Raw genomic sequence first — 22,094 nt, forward strand, 5'->3', positions numbered from 1 at the left:
AAAGTGCTGGTGAAAAAGATAAAGCTTCGGAAATGTTATTCAATAGGTTTAAAAAAGGGATTTTGACGTAGGAAAAATCTATTTCTGGGCGAAGGACCTGTGCCGCCCAGTGAATAAGCTCCATTTAGCACTTATTCTTAGGTAATTTACTGCTAAATATACCAGAGAAAAAATGTAAAGGAGTGCTAGGTTAACTAGCTCGCTCACCTATTGGTGTTGGTATAAAATTGGGCGTATATTCCAGAGGTCCCGCACTATTTAGATTAATCCACGACAGAGAACCCCAATAGAGGAGAGCCGTTCAACCTCACTCGGTACTACTAACAATGCATCCGCTCAGAACCCAACTCCTTAGCACCCAAAGTTTGGGGACTCCAAGGGAGAGGAGCTGGGAGGGTTCACTGGGCGGCACAGGTCCTTCGCCCAGAAATAGATTTTTCCTACGTCAAAATCCCTTTTCTGGGCTCGAACCTGTGCCGCCCAGTGAATCTATACAAGAGAAAAATGTCACCAAACTTGCAAAATAAAGGAAAAAACATAAGCGTAAGGGAAATACAGGATGCTTTAATCAGAGATGAGTACCAAAAAACAATTATAAGGGTATCTTAAATATGAACATAAATCCAATAAGGTAGGTATAATAATGCCGTGAGTGATAATATATACAGATACTCAGGAGCATAAAATTTAGATATAATAACAGTATTCAGGTGCGAGACCAACGAATACAATAGGGTATAAATGAGGCAGGTAAGAGGGAGAGATAAAGAGTCAAGGCATTAACCTGTGAGTTACTTGGGAGTAACTACGCTCCCTGCGGCTACTGTAGAAAATTTTAGGGCTACCAAATGTTTAAGGTAGTGTTTCTTGAACACTGACGGTGATTTCCACCCTGTATACCTGGAAAGGTCTGTAAAATTCATGTGATGAAAGAAGTTCACCGAGGTGGCAACCGCCCTGATATCATGTGCAAGAGGAAAAGAGTCAGGGTTAGCTTGTTTAATAAAATACAAAATTTGTTGCCTGATCCCTTTAATAGTAATGGTACCGCCTTGTTCTCTAACGAATAGAGGCCCCGAGGAGTTAGAGGAGGTCCGGGATAAATAAGACCTAAGAGTAGTGACAGGGCACAGCGACGGATCTTGCGTGAGGGGAACAATTTTCCAGGAGGTCCATCTGTTTTGAGGGTCTTCATTCTTAGCCAAAAAGAATTTGTTAGGAGAAAGAAGGACCTCTCCTGAAGGCAGAAAGTCAATATGACCCGGGTCTCTCGACAAGGCTGCCAATTCAGAAATTCTTGCCCCGGAAGCCAAGCTCACTAGGAAAAGTGTTTTCCTGAGAAGGGGCATGTAATCACAAGAACTGTTAATGGTATCAGAAGCCAATTTGAGTACGTCATTAAGGAACCAGGTCACCGGGGTAGGACGAGTAACCGGTTTCAGTCTGGCACAAGCTTTCGGAATTGAAGCTAACAAAGAGTCGGTTAAGTCTATGTTAAAACCCACTAGGAAGATCTTTTTTAGAGCCGATTTAATAGTGGTGATAGTATTGGCTGCCAGACCTGATTCTAATAAAGATCTAAAGAAAGTGACTGTAAGGTTCAAGTTCATACAGTTCACGTCTGAGTCTATTAAAAATTTTGCCAACTTTTTAACTGCAGAGTCATACTGGCGGATGGTGGAATCCCGTTTATCCGATTCTAAGAACAAGGTGTTTTGAGGATCAATATTGGCACCATGCATAGCCGCAAACTTCATAAAGTCCATAAAGTTAGGGCGCTCTGAATGTTTGAGAAAGCGTACACAACGCGTGTTTGTACTATCTGAGACAGAACCGGATTGGGTATCGGGTGAGGGTATAGTCTCAACTCCCGCAGGAGAGGATACCAGTTGCTCTTGGGCCAGTTGGGTGCGACCAAGGCTACTTGTCCCTTGAAGGATCTCAGTTTGTCTAGAACTTTCAGTAAAAGATTCACCGGGGGAAAGAGATAAATCTTTTCCCAGTTGTCCCAATTCTGTGACATGGCGTCTGTGGCGTAAGCCTGAGGGTCTAGATTGGGAGCCACATATACTCTCAATTTGTGGTTGAATTCCGTGGCGAAGAGGTCCACTTGGAGACCGGGAACCTGAGAGAGAATCCACCGAAATGACTTTAGATCGAGTGACCATTCCGATTCTAGAGGGGAGGTCCGGGACAGGGCGTCTGCCACTACATTCCGAACTCCCGCCAGGTGGACAGCTGAAAGATGCCAACGGTTCGAGGCTGCTAGGGAGAATATGGCTACTAGAACATGGTTCAGAGGCCCTGACTTTGACCCGCCTGTGTTGAGGCAGCGGACCACCACTTCGCTGTCGAGGACCAGACGAAGGTGTTGTTTCTTGGGAAGAGCGAGACGTTTGAGGGTTAGAAGAACTGCCATGGCCTCTAGCACATTGATGTGAAAATGGCGGAACAAGGGAGTCCAAAGACCTTGAACTTTCTTGAGCTGAGAATAGCCGCCCCAACCTGATAAGGATGCGTCTGTGTGAATGATTAATTCCGGAGGCGGAAATCGAAGGGGAACTGATTTTGACAGACTGTTTGCTCTTGTCCAAGGAAGAAGTCTTTCCCGTAGAATGGGAGGAAGGCGGACTTTCCTGTCCCGGAGCTTCCGGTTCGCCCTCGAACGCCAGACACGATTGATATCTTTCAATTTTGCCTTCAGAAGAAGATCCGTCACTGAGGCAAACTGAAGGGACCCCAGAATCTTCTCTTGGAGTCGTCTGGAACTTACTTTGTCTTTGAGAAAGCGTTTGGTGTTTCTTGCAATCTCTAACCTCTTGGGTCTGGGAAGACACAGAGTATGAGATATAAAATCCCATTGCAGGCCGAGCCATTGGAACTTCGATTTTGGAAGAAGACGGGACTTCTTGAAGTTGATCTGGAAGCCTAGAGATTGAAGATAATGGATGACTTTGTGAGTGGCTTTTAGGCAATTTTGGGAGGTGTCTGACCAAATGAGCCAGTCGTCCAGATAGGCTACTACTTGAATCCCTTGATTTCTGAGTTCCTGAACAGCGACTTCTGCTAGCTTTGTGAAGATCCTTGGGGCGATGTTGAGCCCGAAAGGCATCACCTTGAAGGAGTAACTTTTGTCCCCTAAGCGAAAGCCTAGGTACGGACGGAAGTGTCTCGCTATCGGGACGTGATAGTAGGCGTCTGTAAGATCGATAGAGGTGGTGACGGCCCCACGGGGAAGTAAGGTCCGCACCTGCGAGACGGTAAGCATTCGAAACTTGTCGCATTGAATGGACAAGTTGAGAAGGGATAGATCTAGAATCACTCTTCTCTTGTCTGAATCCTTCTTCGGGACACTGAACAGCCGACCTTGAAACTTCAGATGTTTCGTTTCTTGTATGGCGTTCTTTTGTAAAAGATCCTGGACAAATTCGACCAGGTCCGGAGTGGAATGTTGACGAAATTTGTTCGGAGGAGGAGGTCCTTGAATCCAACTCCACCCCAGTCCCTTGGAGATGATACTGAACGCCCAGGGACTGAACCTCCATTTGTTGCGGAAGGCATAGAGCCTCCCCCCTACCTGCTGCACCTCAGTATTGGTTTGAGGAGTTGCCTCCACGTCCGCCTCGGAAGTTCTTTCCTCTGCGAAAGGCTCTTCCCCTGCCTTTGTTCTGGTTAGAGCCACGGTGGTAGCCTCTACCTCTACCATAACTCTGGGAAGAGCTATGAGCCTCGTAAGACTGGTTAAAGGCAGGGGAAGTGGCGGAGGCACCAGAAAGCTGGCTCTTAGGTAGCAGAACGGTGACATAGTCATCCGAAGGAGCCCGAGAGGTGGAAGGCTGTGCAGGGACAACAGAAGATGGAGGAAGAGGCAGCCGGAAGTTGGATGAAGCACTCTGTTGTTGCCTGAACTGGGTGGAGGTATATGGTCTAAGCTTCTTCCTACCCCGGGCTTGATAATTTGCGGGGTCATACTTGCGTTTAGGGGTCAAACCCCAACGGGCTTTAAGGCTCTGATTAACCCTAGTGGCCTCCGCCAAGACTTCCTCTACGAGATCCTCGGGGAAGAGATTTGAACCCCAACAGGAGGACCGGATGAGTTTATTAGGTTCATGCCTAATCGTCGCCTCAGCTAGGACATGCTTGCGACATCTGCGTTTAGCAGTAGCGAAGTCATATAAGTCATAATATAAAGACTGTAACGTAGCCTTGTTGAGAGACTTAAAAATACTCTCCGTATCGTAAGTCAAGGCTATCGACTCCGTGGATGTGGCCAGGTTTAGAGTACGGCCCACACGTAGGCGGGAATCATATTCCTGTTTAATGAGGGATTCCGGGAGACGGGGAAGCTTCTCACTAAACAAGACTGAGGCACAGTCTGCTGCAAGCTTGCCGGAGGTAAAGGTGGTATGGACGTTGTCCCAACACTCAATACCTGAGGGAAGAAGGAGGGAGATTGGATCCACCTCTCGGATGGGAGGCAAGGGCTTCTCCTCCAGAGCATATTGAAAGGCAAGCTCTGCCACCTTATTGACGCATGGAGTCAAGGTGTTCTTGTCCATTAAGAACATCGTAAAGGAGCTTTTATAAGGCGTCAGCATGGTGTTAGTGCAGCCGATGTCATTCAAAAATCTGGCCCAAACAGATTGGGCTTGCTCCTTCGGGAAGATGACCGTCTCTTTGGGGACCTTGTCTAATCGAACTAAAGCTTCCTCGGTAAGTCTGGCATAACCATGAAATGGAAATGCCAGACCAGGAGGAAAGAATTCAAAGTCCTCTAGAGGACGAGTGCCAAGGCCCTCCAGAGTCAACATTCCGTCTGAGAACGGGGAATGAAGAGCCATCCGCCAGGGGTTGTTCTTGGCAAACGGCGGGAGCTTAGAGGCATCCGGGATGAGAGAGCTTTGGACTCTCTCCGGAGCTCCTTGCTCTAAAGCCCCAATTCTCTGACCGAAGTTAGAGAACATCGAGTCCATCCTCGACTGCATCTCCGAAACCAACTTTGCCTGCATCTCCGACACGATGCGAAGCATGGCTGATTCGGAAAGGCCCGGGCTAGCAGCAGGAGGGGCGGAAGGAACTCCCGGGTCGTGAGACTTAGAGGAGGAACCAGAGGTCTTTGAAGACGGGTTCGTACAATGTTTAGAGCCATGAGAAGTCTTGTGAGGCTTGCGGGTTTTGGGTAAGGTCCTTGAAGTAGACTTATCCTTAGGGGGAACCGGGTATGAACGTTGAGACGAATCACGGTCCCCAGAAAATCCAAGAAAAGAAGAGCGATCAGAAGAAGAAGAAAGAGCGGGGCTGAGGATAGGAATCTCAGCGCCGGACACACCTGCCTCACTTACCACCCTACCTGTATCCGGCTCGTCTAGCAACATTGGTTCGACGTCCAGGTTCATGGAGGCAACATTATCCTCCAGACCTCCGGGGGCGTCCGATGGATCTTGCTCTGGGTCAATGAGACCCGTTATAGTGGCATCAATGTGGACAATGATGGGAGCTGCCACATGCCTAGCCACAGCAGCTGAAGACTTGGCGTTGGGGTAAACCATGGTGCAGTAGTCCTCAGATAGGACGTACGGCCGCTTAGACTTCACATTCCGGGCAAACCCACCAACCCACACCTTCAGTGTGGCCCGAGCCACAGACTTTTGCTCCGGGGATGCCTGAAATAATAGTGGGAATTATAAAAGGGAGACTCCCAATGGTCCTTCAAGACCATAGATATCTTACTAATAGTAAATAAAATAAGAAGGCAATATAGCCAACGGGACTCACCGAGTCAGATCCAAGGGTAGTGATGAGGTTGAAGCAAATCACACAGTTATCCGGGTGCCATACCACAACGTCTTCCAGTTGAACCCCACAAGGGGCGTGAGATCGGCAGACGGAGTGGCCACAAGGCTGGTGCAGAACAGCTGCACAGGCCGGCGTCAGACAATGCACCATCTATAAAAAGAATAGTATATGAGAAACTGTAATTCTCTTAAATAGGGGCGACCCGGGCCTAACATAGGTCTAACACAAGATTAGAGCTTAACTGTACTATTCTTTAAGTAGGGGCGGGTCCGGAGGACCCGGGCCTAACATAGGTCTAACACAAGAATAGAGCTTAACTGTACTATTCTTTAAGTAGGGGCGGGTCCGGAGGACCCGGGCCTAACATAGGTCTAACACAAGATTAGAGCTTAACTGTACTATTCTTTAAGTAGGGGCGGGTCCGGAGGACCCGGGCCTAACATAGGTCTAACGCAAGGTTAGAGCTAAACTGTAATATTCTTACATAGGGGCGGGACCGGAGGTCCCGGGCCTAAACATAAGTCTAACTTGAAACTAAAGTATAGCAATCCATTCCGGTCAAGCCGGGAGCATAAAAAAGGATGCAATAACAAGGAATTAAGACACATGGTGTCTGATTTCCCGGGGCGGGGTAGACCCCGGGCCGGGAAATAAAGGTATATTCAATACCAATTCCTTTAGGGACTCCGGGGTAGTGATCTGTCATATATAATCATCATAGGAAATGTTATAAAATAATAGGGGGGCGGAACTGTAGCTAAGAACTGCCAATCGAACCCGGAGGGTTTCGTATAACATAAGCCAGAATGAAAAGTGAATATAAAATAGGGTGCACCGGGATCCAACTCTGTTGACCGGTGGCCAACCAGACTAGACAGAGACGAACCCGCCGGGCCACCCGGAGGACAAAGTCCATAAACACTTAACTACCCCCTCTAAAAGGAGGGAAGGCAACGGTCCCTTAGTGGAGGGGGGAGAAGCCTAGCCTCCCACCTAGCTAGAGGGGGAGCGTGGGGGAGGATCACGTGATACGAGGCAGCAGGGCTACCAACTGACGATCCCCAACCAGACAGATCAAACGGAGTAATGGCACAAATATTCATTATAATAATAATAGCGTTAAATATATGAATAAACACATAGAAAATTTTTGGGCAAGGCATGCAACATAATAATTAAATCACAAAAGACACACCTGATGGCTAAAAATAACATTGCTGCCTTAGCACGAAGGTCGGCAGCCATAGCGATACGTAAATGATATCGGCCCAAAAATTGAACCACGAGGATTCTAAACGCTAAATAATGAATATTCACAATAACAAATAATATTTGATAATAAAAATAATACACATAGTAACACCGCAAGTGAAAATTAAAAGCTCTCAAAAACAGGAGTACCAACTGTAGTGAAATCAAGCAAGATCGGTATGAACGAAGAGAATAAACTCCTATAATATAAATATTAAACGATCTAGGTTGCTCAAAACACAGTAAAACCCAGCTTGGTACTTAACTTAGACGGTGTCTCCTGGGAAACCGACGAAGAAGCCATAATTCACTGGAAAATAACCAAAATTCGAGAGCACCACAAAAATGCGGGTTACTTTACTCGTCGTGCTAAAAGGAGTTGGGTTCTGAGCGGATGCATTGTTAGTAGTACCGAGTGAGGTTGAACGGCTCTCCTCTATTGGGGTTCTCTGTCGTGGATTAATCTAAATAGTGCGGGACCTCTGGAATATACGCCCAATTTTATACCGACACCAATAGGTGAGCGAGCTAGTTAACCTAGCACTCCTTTACATTTTTTCTCTGGTATATTTAGCAGTAAATTACCTAAGAATAAGTGCTAAATGGAGCTTATTCACTGGGCGGCACAGGTTCGAGCCCAGAAACTTCATTGTTTAATGAGAGACTGAAATTTAAACTTCATTCATTTTTCCAAAGCGGTACTGATATCAAATAGAGTAGTCTTTTAGTCTTGAATTTAATATATTTGCCTGATTAGTCTCTGAAATTTAATAGTTATAGATCTGTTTGAATTTTTCTAAATATCAAGTGACCTTAAGTTAGTTTTGTGACATCTTAATTGTTCGAGCAATAGCCTGCGATACTTGGTCTCTTTCGCATGATATATTTAGTCACCCTTCAGGAGGTTAGGACATTGAAGTGATAGATTAAGTGGGATGATGTTTTATGTTCTATTTACTTTTGAATCAAGATGTTTTTGCTGAGATCAGAAAAACATGTTATGAACTTCAGCTTTAGACAAAAAAGGGAATCTCTAATACTGTAGTTTTTCTATCTGATTTTATATTGTTAGATTACTACTTATCTGAATGTCGATTTTTAATTTTGTTTTATTTATTTAGCTGTGTAGAGGATTTACAAAAGTATAAATTTTTAAATAAGTTTATGATAAAATGTTTTTCAGGCAATTTATTTTTGACTAGGTAGCATTGGCTTATGTTGTGATCACTTGATTATTATTACTTGAAAACAAACCTTTGTTTACTCCGTTTTTGCTTTTCCATGACCAGAGTTTTAAGGAATTATGGGGATTCTGGCAATATTGTTTGCTTGCCAATATCTCACCCACTTCAAGCGGAAGTAGCTATTGCCACAGTTTAAATCCTTTTCTTTGTGCTTAACACACTTGTCTGCTCAAACTGCTATTCAAATCTTTATGCTTGCATTTGTGTTTTTCTCTCTCAGATATGATGAATACAAATGCTTCATAAGTATGTATGAGTTAGACCTGGCCTTGAAGGTTCTCCTTGCAGCTCCTCCTTGGAGGTCGACGTACATGCTTTAAGAAATGATGGTTAAGACCAGAAATTTTGCTATGAATGATGCCAATTTGATCTCCCTCCCAATTTCCGCGTTTAAGGAACTATCTGGTGACGGGGCAATTTGTTACCCTGTCCTATACGGGAAGTTTGCCTTTTTCATTCGAGGACTTCTTCTGGAACCCTTCCGAGGACTTCTCCTGGACACCTATTCCTTTTAAGGACTTCTTCTGGACGCCTATTCCTTTTAAGGACTTCTCCTGGATGCCTATTCCTTCCGAGGACTTCTCCTCGACGCATGTTGCTTCCGAGGAATTCTCTTGGACACATGGTCTTTCCGAGGACTTCTGGACGCCTGTTCCTTCTGGGGACATCTCCTTGAAGCCTGTTTTTACCGAACTTGTTTGTAATAACAAGTCAAATCCTAGAGAGCATATCTAGAAACACTATCTCTTCACTACCGAGAAGTGCTCTGAGTTTTTCCATTGGGAGAAGTGTCGGCTAGAGCCCCTCCAAAGACCTTGATGTCCGTGATGTTGCTTTGACTCTAACATTTTGCAGGAATCACTCGTTATCTCAGGTGTTTTTCAGTGCTAACTTTGGAAGAGGTAACTTACTTCACCACACACTACCTGAAGGACTGCACCCACAGATCACTAGATCCATTCTCATTGGGTCCAGTGGTGGCTGATAACAATGAATTTAGAAGCTCCTACTTCAACAGAGGGACTTACGTACGGTCACGTCTTCAGAGAAGTGAAAGAAAAATTGATTGGATTTTCAATCTACTGACCTGTCCTCCCTTTGGAGTATAAGTCTAGAAAACCACTTATGCAGGGGAGAACAAACTTAATATGTTTTTATACATATGAGAAATCTACATATAAATTGTTTATAACAGGATACTCACTCTTGTTCTCTTGCTTGAGTGTACACTCAAGCACACTATTCTATTTATTTCCTTATTCACTTTCTTCACTGGGCTATCTTCCTTGTTGGAGCCCTTGGGCTTATAGCATCTTGCTTTTCCAACTAGGGTTGTAGCTTAGCATGCAAATAATAATAACAATAACAGTGTTTGATGGTGGACTAATCTCTTGATTATATATGAGGCCTGACATCATGACCTTGGCTCTTTTTTCATGATAATCTTTTTTATCTGGGGGTAAAGGGTCGGACAGATGCCTTACATAGCACTGGGACATCCTCTCCCCTGAGGAAGATTTCCCCTATATAGGACGAGGGTCTGTATTTGCAAAGGAACAAACGACAGAGTTCAAAAGATCATTTGTATTTTTCTTAACTGTACCAACCTGTGTCGTTTATATTTCCTGCCTCATCCACCTCGCAAGTCCCTAAAATTCTGTTCGTGGAAAAGCAACAACTGATTAAACACTTATAAATAACTCTGGTTTATATAGCTAGGAAAAATACAAATCATTTTCTAAGAATTTGTATTTGAAAACTATTTTATTATTGTGAATATTACGATGTTTATAAGGCTGCAACTGTATAGGATTTTGCTCATTGCTGCAGTGCGAGTTTTGTATCAAAAGGTTTTTGTGACTTAATTTGATTATTGTTAAAGAGAACTTTTACGTTGAAGTCAGTTTGTTATGTTTAAAATCTGTCATTTCTTTTGGTATAAGACTGGGTTTCAACATTCTAAGACTGAGAATGATTTCTTATGGACATATCAACGAAGGGAAAGAATTAGCAACGGCAACTAAAGAAAATTGGTAGATATGAAAGTAGCAGGACTAAAAAGACCCTGAAGAATATAGACTTTATTCTTTATATGTTAGACTCATTAAGATGATGCAATGATTTTTATTATGGTTCTCCTACAAGTTAGCAAAGAAAGCTATATTCTAGTTTGGCCTTAGTGAAGCAAGTTAGATACATTTAATAAATTGTTATATGGTTAGATGGTAGCTATAGCATACAATCCTTTTCTCAGTGGGGATACCTCAACGTGGTGAAAGGGTTTGTGTATCGCCATGATCAAAGTTTTACTATTCAGGCCCACCCATACTAGGTTGGTTTGCTGGGAGCGATCAGACTAAAGTCTCCACCATCACCAATCCGCAGTGGCCAGCGTGGCGATGGAAATGGCCAAACCCCAGACATGAATAAGGACATGTCTGAGGCTTTTGTCCTGCAGTGGACTAGAAATGTCTTGGGTTTTTTTGTATGTAAATGTATTAGTAATGGTTTGCTAGTTAATGAGTATGAAGGTAGATGTACAATGTTGCATTTTTATTCCAAGTTCTGAAAATATGTTTACAGTAGTAGTTAATTCTTATAGAACAAAAGCAAGATAAAACAATTTAAATGATTTAATTAGATTGTAATATTATTAATTATAATATTTCTAGGTCCATTACTAAAGCATAAACATAAAACTAATTAATAAGATTTGAAATTCAGTGAAATGTCTTAATCACGCCTAACACGATTCCAGTCTTATGCCAAACGAAATACCATTTTGTAACTGACATTGCCATTGTATCGAGTCTAAAGTCTGAGTTCTCTTCCAGATGTAGATGTAGATGATTTGGAAAGAAATAAAGGCCAGTGGCCGCACCCCAAGGGGCTGATCTCACGGAACGCGCAAGGCAATGCTAAAGACGTCCCTCCCTGCTTGCCAGAGGCCGTGCAGTCGTCAGACTGTGCCGGAGTTACTCCCGTTGCTATTGTGGTATGTGTCTTTTATCTCTGAATTGGAGAATAGATTATCTGATAACTGTTTTTGTTATTGGGAGAATGTATTCGCTATGTCGTCTTCCATTTGGTTAATATTCACTGAAATTTGTTGTCTCGATTTAGGTAAGAAAGTTAAGTTATAGCTTGAGATTAAGCTGTTGAAGTTTCTATCCTTTTAATAAAGCTTACTCAGATATAAAATTCTAAAAGGTGTCTTTTTGAATGTCACTGAAATAAAGGTAATCTAAAACTTAAAAAGGATTTGAGGAAAATCTTGAGTCACAATTGTAATTTGACTGACTGTCAGAGTTTCAAATTCCACTAATAACAATGCAAAGTTGTTTTATGAAATTATGACTTGTTAAATAAGTTTATTTATATTTTGTAGACTTTCATCGATCAAAGACCATCTATAACAATGCTAATTAGTATTCCTTTTAATGATAAAACAGTCATTAATTCCAAAGTTACATAATAATGGTCTGAAGAAATACGATACGTGGAAAGTATGATAAAAACGCAAGTACAGTATTTGTGTTCTTTATCATGGGACAGAAGGTGTCTTCCTTATCAGATATCGTCTAGAGATGATTTCAGTTTTGCCGTATATTCTAATTCCTGTAGTGATGTGTAAAGTAGATTCTAAGTCCAGGTTTTATGAACATAGTCTTCTGAAAGCAAAAGAATTGGCTGTGGGTTTTCCATATTGCTTTTAGAATGAAAATACTTGGATGAACATTATATATTCCGCTATTAAGAGATTTACCTGAATAATAGTGTGTTTCAAATGTGACTTTATTTGTCAGGCAATTGGCTGTGTATTTATAATTAAATAGATTGATTACAAATGAATATTTGTCTACTTTTTATGAGAAATATCTGTTTATTAAATTTGAATATAAACACTTAGTGTACGCCTAATTAAACGAAAGAATTTTGGAATGTAGAATCACTTTCAGGTGAAAACAAAATAGTTAACTAATTCAATTCAATTATACCATTACATCTGAAGCAACGAAAAACGCAAAGAATGTGAATTTAAATTTGCTAATCCTCAGACATTTTTAATTTACGATTGCGACTTGTCCCACGAAGGGCACGGAAGAGTTTTGCACATTTTTCATTACATTTAGGTTTTTGAAAACTTCCGAGAGAGAAGACCGGCATCACCCTATACATGTCCGATACATCGCACGCGTTGTTCCTCTGTGGGCGATCGAGTGAGGGAAAGTGAACAAGCATCTCTGTTGCATCAGTTCATCTTGAGTTGATGCAACAACCTTTTGTAATATGAAGTTATCTGTACGTGTATTTTGATTCCCTGCTAATCTGCATCGAAAGGCGAAGTGAATGGTCGTGCTGATTTTGAATAGACTCTTTGGTTTTCGTTCAATTAAGCGAAGCAGAAGTTATAGTCTTGGGAAGAAGCGTGGAGGCTCAATATGACGATGTCTTTGTCGTGTATTGGAGTCTTTCTATAGATGGGGATTGATTTTATAAGTTGCTAATGTGTAGTGTGAGGGCTTTTCTAAAGCAAGGTTGTGTTTCTTCTTGAATATGTTCCCGGGAAGTTTTGATTTCTAAGTAGTCTGCTTTGGTCATAGGTTTTTTATGCTCTTGTAAATCTACATGTAATGTGGAGAGAATATAATCTTCAATATTTCTTTTTTACCTGGTAGTCATCAATGGAGATTTTTGTGTTGCCAAGTTTACTAAGATTGGAAAACAGAGTCTGGTGCTTTGGGAAATCGAATTGTTCCGTCGTTCTGCCAAAGGATAAAACGTGACGTACTTTGGAATTCGTATATTATACTAATAATGTTCAAGCTGTTTCTCTTGTTCTCAAGCCATGAACAATTAGAACACAAGAGGTTGACATAGAACAGAAATCTATAGAAAATAATTATCAAACAAGAATTTTATGTTCTTAAAACTCAAAATTTTTTTAATGAGTTGGAAAAGAACTCAGTTTTCTTATCAGATTGAGGTAGATAAGAGATTGATAAGTTCATAATAAGGTTTCTTTTTATTTGGTCACTGTCAGTCAGTTTCCATTCTGTCAGTTTATCATGCAAGTTATAAGCCTCCAAAGAGTGAGCTGGCATGACAGATACCTATCGTATTATGATTGTTAAATAGTTTATCAATATATGTCGTCATGTTGCTTTACTATTCATAATGTACTCACTTAGGACTTGCACAAGAATATTTTTTGTAAAACAAAAGAGAGACAGAAGAAAAGCAATGATAGGCTCAAGGCAGAAGAATGTTGTTAGTATTGAGACTGAACGCTAGGTTATCTGATTGCTGAATTAATCGTAAAATTGGATAGAGAGTATTCGGACCTGACGAGAAGAGGCGAGAAACAATTGAATGGTAAACTTAGCATAGAATCCTCAAGATAAAAGCCATTGGAAATGGTAAAGAATATCAGAAACATTCTTCTTTAGATTAGGGTAAGAATTCCAACAGAAATTGCTCTAGACATTAGACTAATTATTCTAAGATGTTGACCGACAATCAGGATTCGAAATATATCAACCCTGATGATTTACTAATAGAGTTTAAGAAGGTTGGCCTACCATCTATTTATAGAGGCTGTTAGGAAGGAATAGTACCATATAGTGCAGATTCATTTAGATCTACCTTTTAAAAGACTCAAAACTTAAGAAATGTTCCAGTATGACATGAAAGTAACATATAGTTTATTCATGAATCATTGTATTATATAATGGCTTTAGCATAATGGTATTGGATTCCAAAGTATGTCAGTGTTTTTCTTATTGAAATGAGGGATATATTTAGAACATACAGGATTGCGTAAATTGTTCATTGTTGTGTGTGGTGTCTGTCGGGACGTTTAGTGTGATGATACTCAACTTCCTCTTCTTCAGAGAGGTTCCTTGGGGATAAATTGAGAATCAAAACTCAGGTTAGAGGGTAATATTTGGAGACTATAATGTATGCTGTACTCTATTTCTACTATCAGCCCATGTTAAGGAATTTTGTAACCTATTCTGGCTTTTACAAGTTTCCTTGTCCTTCAGAATCCAAAGCTCATAAGACAATGTTTCCTGTCCTTATTTCCAAGAATATTTCCTTAATTTCACAACTTGTAAAATGGTTTTCACGTGTTTTACTTTCCACTAACAACATGGAGTTCTCTTTCTTACATCGCGTTCCTAAATCTGTTCACTTTTTCAAAGGATTTAGTCATAAATTTACAAAGTATTTGTGTCTCTCCGAGGTGATCTTCACCCTGTTGTTAATGGATCGATATTTTTAATTTACTTTGGATTTGTTCCGGTTAAGAGAATCTGCTTTTTGCTGAATCATCACTTCTTTCAAACCGATTCGAAAGATTTGCTTGATTAATTTCATTTGCTTATTTTTCTTAGACTTATTCCTCTCTCTCATCTGGGAGACTTATTTTGGGTTCTCCATCCTAAAAATTTGTTTTCTCTAAAGGTTTCCTTTTGCCCAACCTTCTTATTGTAATGGATTTATTTTGTGGTTAATCCTCATAAATCCATAATGGATTATATTCTATTTTATGATGAACAAAATTTGGATGCCTCTTGCATTGATAAATCCCTTCTAAATTTCTTTCTTGCAAATCTAAAGAATTTACCTTATGTTTCTATCAGGAAAATGACCAATTTTTACTATAAAGTATCATAATACTGTATTATCTTTAGATATTTTTACTTTTTCTATATTCATATCTTGTAGGTCACACTGTTTTAAACTCTTCAAGTGTCGGACGTTTTTTCTCATATCTTTGGAAGATGTTCTTCGTTTCACGTGTCAGTGCGGTTAACATTGCCCTACTCTTGTGTGGGACACGAGCTCTTGCATTGGCAGCCCGTACGTAGAGTGGCTATACTTTAAATCGGCAAGATGTTGCCAGAGTTCTTCAATCTAGAATGAGGGACGAAAACAATGCCGAGTGCCAGTGAGAGAATGCTTTTTTACGTGTCCCTTTTAAAGCTTTCGTCTCTTTAATTGCATCGTTTGTTTTCTGAGCGAAAGTCAAAGCGTAACTCGCTTGCTAACTGATCACCTGTATCTTCGGCCACTTGCCAGCCATTTTATTTCTTGATGTCTGGTCCCCTTCTACAATAAGGGAATTGATTATTGTTAAATCTAATTTCTCCATGAGGAAGATCTCACCTCTTATGTCAGAAGTGTCCCTCTTTATTCCTGACAAGTTCCTGAGTTTGTCTTATTCTGTAATTTCTTTTGCTATCAGTCTATATCACAAAAGGTGTTATCCACTTGTGTTGAATCAAAGCAAAATGCCTTTCAATATATCTTTCATTGTCTTCTGATTGATTTGTAAATGACTTGGTATTTTTAATACTTGATCTATACCAAAACTTCTGTTTCACCCAGAAATTCGATTTGCTTCCTGTCCATATTGCAAAAGGTGTTATCCACTTGTGTTGACTCAAAGTAAAATGGCTGTCAGCTTTCCTTGTATTTCCTTAAGATTTATTTATAAGCAGCTCAGTATTTCAAGTATTTGTTTTATGAAAAGCTCTTCTCTACTTTGGTTTTTACTTGGACTTAATTATTTTCTGCTATTAAGTCAAGACTGCCTTTAGTCAGAATTGAATCTTGAGGTTAATCCTGTCTTTGTATGGAGTCAGAAAGTAATAAACACAAGATTTTCTTATAGAAATATGTTCTATATTGCTCCTTTTCAGTCATGGGTTTTGACAAATGTATTGGAGGCTTTGACCTTGGTATGTACTCTCAAGATGCAGTCTTTGGTGCTTTTACTGCATTGCAAAAGTGTCAGGTCACCTTAGAAGGATATTTTGCTGGTTTTCTCCCCTTCACTTGCGGGGTTTTTCGATGGATTTATTACATCCTAGTTTTGCAGAGTTAATTCATAGCTGCTTACAGTACATCAGATTGAAATCCTTGTGTGTTTTCAGTGATGGTCTAGAAATGGATATTTTATGCCTCTTCATCACTTAACAAATATTGGAAGAGTCTCTGCCATGCTATGCTTTTGTCTTACAAGACAACATATCTTATAGCTCCAATGTCAAACCCACATAAGGATGTTGTCCTTTGCCTCTCTGAGGTCTTGACCTGAGCGATGAGGGCCCAGTGGGCACCCTCGTACGATGTGTTATACTGTTTGTAGTGTTGTCCTAAATGGGAATTCAGGGTTGGTGGCTAATCTCCATTTGTGTTAGTTATCTCCAACTTTGCCCACTTTCGCCCTTTCTCTGGTCAGGGTTACCCAGTCCTTCCTGGTGAGGGTTGTTTCGCTGGACAGGCCTTTGTTTGGGCTGGGCAACACCTCATTGGATGGCCATTGGTCGCTTCCCGCCACTTCTCTAGCCTGTGAGCAGCTGATCGTTTTGGTTCTTGTCCATCCACTGTTGCAAAGCTTTGGTGGGATTTCAGTCGTCACCTTCTTCGTGGTGATTGGACACTGGATGTCTGGGGTCATTAATTTGTTTATTCTTTTCAGTTTTTGCTAGCATTTCTTGTCGGGTGGTAGGATACTGGCTATTTTATGTAAAAATCGTAAAGGGGTTGATTTTACGGTGCCAGTAATAATCCGACAGGATTTATTTAGTTCTGGGTCTACCTTATGCCCATTTTCCTTTGGATTTGCCAACAGTTGTCCTCACAATCTTGGTCTGTTTCTAGCGAGTCTGGTTGGAGGTTCGTTGCCCAATACCCATGCTTCTTTGTGTGTGCTAGATCTGGGGCACACTGAAGTTGTCTTGCTTGTTGAATAAAACCATATATCGCATATTAATTGATCCTCTTTTGTTTTTTCTCTGCATTTTATATTTCCCCATTTTACCCTGGTGCAATTTGGCCCAAACTCCTAAATCCAGATCTCATTGGTACAAGACTGAAGCTTGTTCTTACACCAAGATAGGAGTAAAGGATTTTTCAATCTTGTTATATTCTCGTTGCTTCTACAATGTTGACATCAAATTGATTTGGATGATCTCTGCCTATTTCATCTGCTAGTGGAGACAGGGACTTTGGCATTTCCTCATGAATACAAATGACTTGGAGATGACTTAGAGAAAGGACTTATGATATTACCTTATTGAGAGCCTGAATAGAAATCTGTTATTGAGTCTTGGCACAATTATTACCAATTGATTAGTCGTGTTCGTGGGACTTTATCATCCTCTGGTTAATATCCTCGCCCAAATTGGTTGCTGTTCCTTTTGCACCGTTGGTAATATTTTGTCTGTTTAATGAAGTTTGATGAATATTGTAGAAATAAAGAGATGATTTGCTTCATTCCTAGAAAGTTTACTCGCACAGATAGAGGATTTTGTCTTGAAATTTGTCCTCCTCCTTGTTTGGAATTTGCCGTTGTGTCAGCCAGTTGAAAGGAAGATCATTGAAAGATATCCAAACCGATACAATATCAAGGACAATCAGAGATTTCAGACGGCCATTTGTTAAAACCGCACAATTGGAAAGGGACATTTTAAATAAATCTCGCCTTTTGGTTAACAGAACAAGCAGGAAATAACTATATTATGTACAGATAGTTTGATATTACGTAAAGGTCAGGCAGTAATTTGCCCGCCAAGGAAGGTATCCGACTGGTGTCTTATGGTATTTAAGGTCACCTTAGTACCATAGACACGTCTCTCGTAGCCTTGCCTGGGCGGCCACGCTGCCTGTGCTATCTCGTCTGTTCGGGGGAATGCAACGCTAGTTCGATCCGGCGTCTTGCTGGGGTGAGTTTAGCGGACGTCGGGGCAGTACCCCGGACGGATGTCACCCCCTTTTCCAAGGTCTTTCGCCCATCAGAGAAGCATCGCGTGTAAACGATGTTTATCGGACGTTTGTTTGGTCTTGCTGCTTTCTCAGAAGTTTTCGAAACCTGGTTTAATAAAATGTGCTCGAAACGAAGACTCGTGCATTCGTTGGCGACTCGTTACATTTAAGTAAATTATAAACATCTGATCATTAATGAAGATTCATTTACATTTTTCAGTTTTTCATTATTCTTCTGATGCTATGATATGAATAATGTAGAATTCGGGTTAACTATTATGTAATTCAATTGAATAAATACTTCATTTCAATATTCAATCGTTTGACTAAGCACACACTAAGTATTTCTTATTCAGGAGGAATTAAAACAGGTACATTTCATGAAAAGTAGTGAAATAAATAAATAATTTCTTTGTAATCAAAATATTTATTTGTAAATACATGGAAAAAATGTGTTTGAAGTTTGAGGTCACATTTATAATACATTCTTAGTTTGGTGAATTAAATTTTAATTGGAATTTATTATTTATACAATTATTTTTTATATGAAAGGAATGTGCAACTAATGGCCAATTCTAATGCTTTTTTAATATTCTATATTCTTAAACTGGACTCATTTTCTATGATATTGCATTACAGATATTAGAATAGACAATAAAACTGAAATGACACCCCAAGTGTCTTATAGAGAGTACACCTTCCGATCACATGGTATAGGTACACGGATACTCATCTTGTGTAAACATACTTTCTGCCGACAGTATTCCATCTGACCGAGATGTAAAATGGAATTGTTTGATTTTTTTTAAAAGGAATATAAAATTGCTTTGTTAATAATGGTGTTTGACTTTGAATGGGTAAAGAATATAAATTTAATATCTTGTCATGATTCTATAAAGCAATTTTGCCTGAGTTTATTAAATGGAACTTTTGAAAATCAGTCGGTTAACCAAACTATAAATGTGACTTTATAATTTTCCCAACTAATTCTGGTTCAAGATGACCTCTTTAATTATGACATTTTAAATCACCTTTAAGAATTAAATCTAAGAACTTTATATAAAGGATAAAATATGGCAGTTTCATCTCAAGTTATAATAAACTTCTTACAAACTTTGAGAAAACCAATTTCACTTTAAGCAAAAATGGAAGACCTCTTAGTGGCAATTCTCCCATTAACCAAGACAGTTGCCAGGTACTCAATTTCCCATTCAGATAAAAGGCACACGACACAATAGTCTCGGTAGTTTCTCCATCATTGTCTGCCTACTGTACGGATTCTCTGACCTGCAGGGCACCAAGGGAAGGTCGCCAAGTGCCTGCAAAGCAGTTCCGTGAGGTCAGCCCCTATTTTGGGGGGGACACTAATGTATATGAAAAAAATAAAATTAAAAAAAATATATTTTTTTATTTTTGTACTTTGATTAAATAAAAGTATATCTTGAACTTATGTATTTTATTAGTCCTTGTTTTAATTACATATTCTTACATAGTAATATATTTCATACATCATGATGCATAATAAACTAAGTAAAAGGCATAAAATATTCACCCAAAATATATCTTAAATGAATCATGGTGTAAGTTCATAAAAAATGTATTTTGTAATTCGAGTTTAAATGTTCCTGTATTGTTTTAAATATACCACATCATTTTGAGGAGTACTGTCGTCATTTAGGTCGATTGTTGGACACTCCTAAGTGAATTCAATTCTCCAAGTCGTTTGAGAAATACACTACTGAATAATACAGTTGTATAGCTTACAGAGGTACTGTATTAATGATATATCATACTATACATTTCCTTAGTTTTTTCTTTAATCTGTAACAATGTCGAAAACATTGTTATGGCTTAAAGAGAATAAGCAGGAGGAGATGTATAGGTTCATATCAGTAATACAGGACCTCTCGCATCTATACAGCTGTTGTATTATACAGTAGTGCATTTATAAAACGCCTTAGAGAAGTTAAACCACTTACTAGTGACCAACACTCAACCAAAGTGACGACAGTACTCCTCAAAATGATGTTGTATGTTCACCACAAACCAGGAACATTTAAATATGTTACAAAAATACATTTTTATGACCATAAAAGAATCATTATTTAATAGTTTAATAATCAATGCAAATTCATATTAAATTATAATTTCAAATTAGAGTTTTTGTGAAATCAAAAATGAATGCAAAATCATATTTTGAGATTCTATAATTTGATTCCTTGCAACAATAGAATAAATACGTTGCTCAAAAAACAAGAAATTATTTCAATGAAAATCCCGAATATAAATATAAAAAATGAGTCAAAAACAAAGATTTTATATCAAAATGAAAAATATGAATAAAAGTTGCAAAGTAAAAAAAAAAGTTGTTCATTACGTTTGAAACAGGAAAATAATCTAGAAAATATACATTTTTTCAATTTGATGAAAGTGACAAATCTAATATCTAAAAATTTGGTTAAAATGGACAACCTTTGTGGACTTGTCTGTCTCCTATATCTCACTGACTTAGTTGTCCAAGACTCAAGATATTAATTCCTCACTGGCTTAGTTGTCCAAAGACAAGATTTGATAAAAAATTACTTGTTTAAAAGAACTGTTACTTTACAAATATGAAATTCTTTTTAATTTTGATCTACATTGTTATCAAAATCTCCAATTAAATATTAAATTCCTATGTTTACATACATTATCAGTCCAGTTAAATATATTCAAATTTGTACAAATTATGACAAACATTTTAATATACAAAATATCTCGTGAAACATTTAATTCTAAGCAGTTTCCACTTAACAGATCTTTAAGCAAATCAATCATTTATTTATTTCCTTATATCCTTTCCTCACAGGGCTATTTTTCCCTATTGGAGCCCTTGGGCTTATAGCATCTTGCTTTTCCAACTAGGGTTGTAGCTTGGCTAGTAATAATAATAATAATCAACGGAACATCTTTAATATATTCTGAAAGTTAAATTTCATGGGATGTGTATCCTTCCAGAAGGCTAAATTCACAGCCAGACCTTTGCTCAGACGGTATATATAACATTTAAAATGCTTCCAGAGCTCAAATTACTGGCCGTTCTTTCCTTAAACCTCTACAATGTTTGCGCTTACAAAAGGGTAAATTTAGAAGCTACAAAACCAATTGAAATTAAGTTTTAACACAATTTTCTATGATACTTCTGTAATTACTTAAACTAACATACCTTGGTAATGTATTTTACTAAATATAAAGTTATTTAGAATATTCTAACTCAAACTTTAGAATATATTACTATCATTATTACATGGACAAAAGTCATGGTATGACAATGGAACAATCTCCAATAGATTTAGTAGATTTGAGAACAAAGCTCTCAGAAGGATATTCGGAGTGAAATGGCAGGACAGGATTAGAAATGAAACTATAAGAGAGATTACTAGAGTGCCATATGTGGATGAGATCATGGCGAGGGGTAGATGGAGATGGTTTGGGCGTGCTCTTCGCACTCCAAAAGAGAGATTAGTTCACCAAATGTTCAGCTGGGCTCCACGAGGCACTTAGAGGAGTTGGAAGACCCAGGCCTACATAGATGAGGGCTATGAAGCGTGTGGGAGATGATGAATGGAGAAGTATTGATTTAAAAGCTCAAGATAGAGACGGCTGGCGAAATCTAACAGGCGTAGGAGGAGATGAGGATGAAGATGAATTCAAGCTTGAAGTTACCAACAACTTGAAGTCCAGACAGAATAAGGAACTTGTAAACCAGAATGTTTTAAAAGAGGTTTTTAAGATGAGGAAATTATAACTTATGAGAAAAATCACTTTGGAAATAGGAACCAAATTTGGAAAACAGAAGACTATAAAAAGTATATTGGAAATTTTGCTGTTAAATAAAAGCATAGAGATGTAATATTAATCTGTTTTTTTACTTATATTTTCAAAAATTTTAAATGAATGACTACAGTATATTAAAAATGGTCAAATAACTAGTTAGTATTTTTTCATTTCTAAGTTTCAAAATGTTATTTTATCTATAATTTATAA

The 22,094-nt window shown here is 39.1% G+C and overlaps 1 protein-coding gene across 1 annotated transcript in view; it reads left to right on the top strand.

The window, feature by feature from the left end:
• Positions 1-22,094, top strand: part of LOC137633580 (uncharacterized) — a 398,353-nt gene that overhangs the window by 291,597 nt on the left and 84,662 nt on the right. The gene's annotated exons all lie outside the window — the stretch shown is intronic.

Source organism: Palaemon carinicauda, chromosome 43 (genome assembly GCF_036898095.1).
Source record: "Palaemon carinicauda isolate YSFRI2023 chromosome 43, ASM3689809v2, whole genome shotgun sequence".
Classification (NCBI taxonomy): Eukaryota; Metazoa; Arthropoda; class Malacostraca; order Decapoda; family Palaemonidae; genus Palaemon; species Palaemon carinicauda.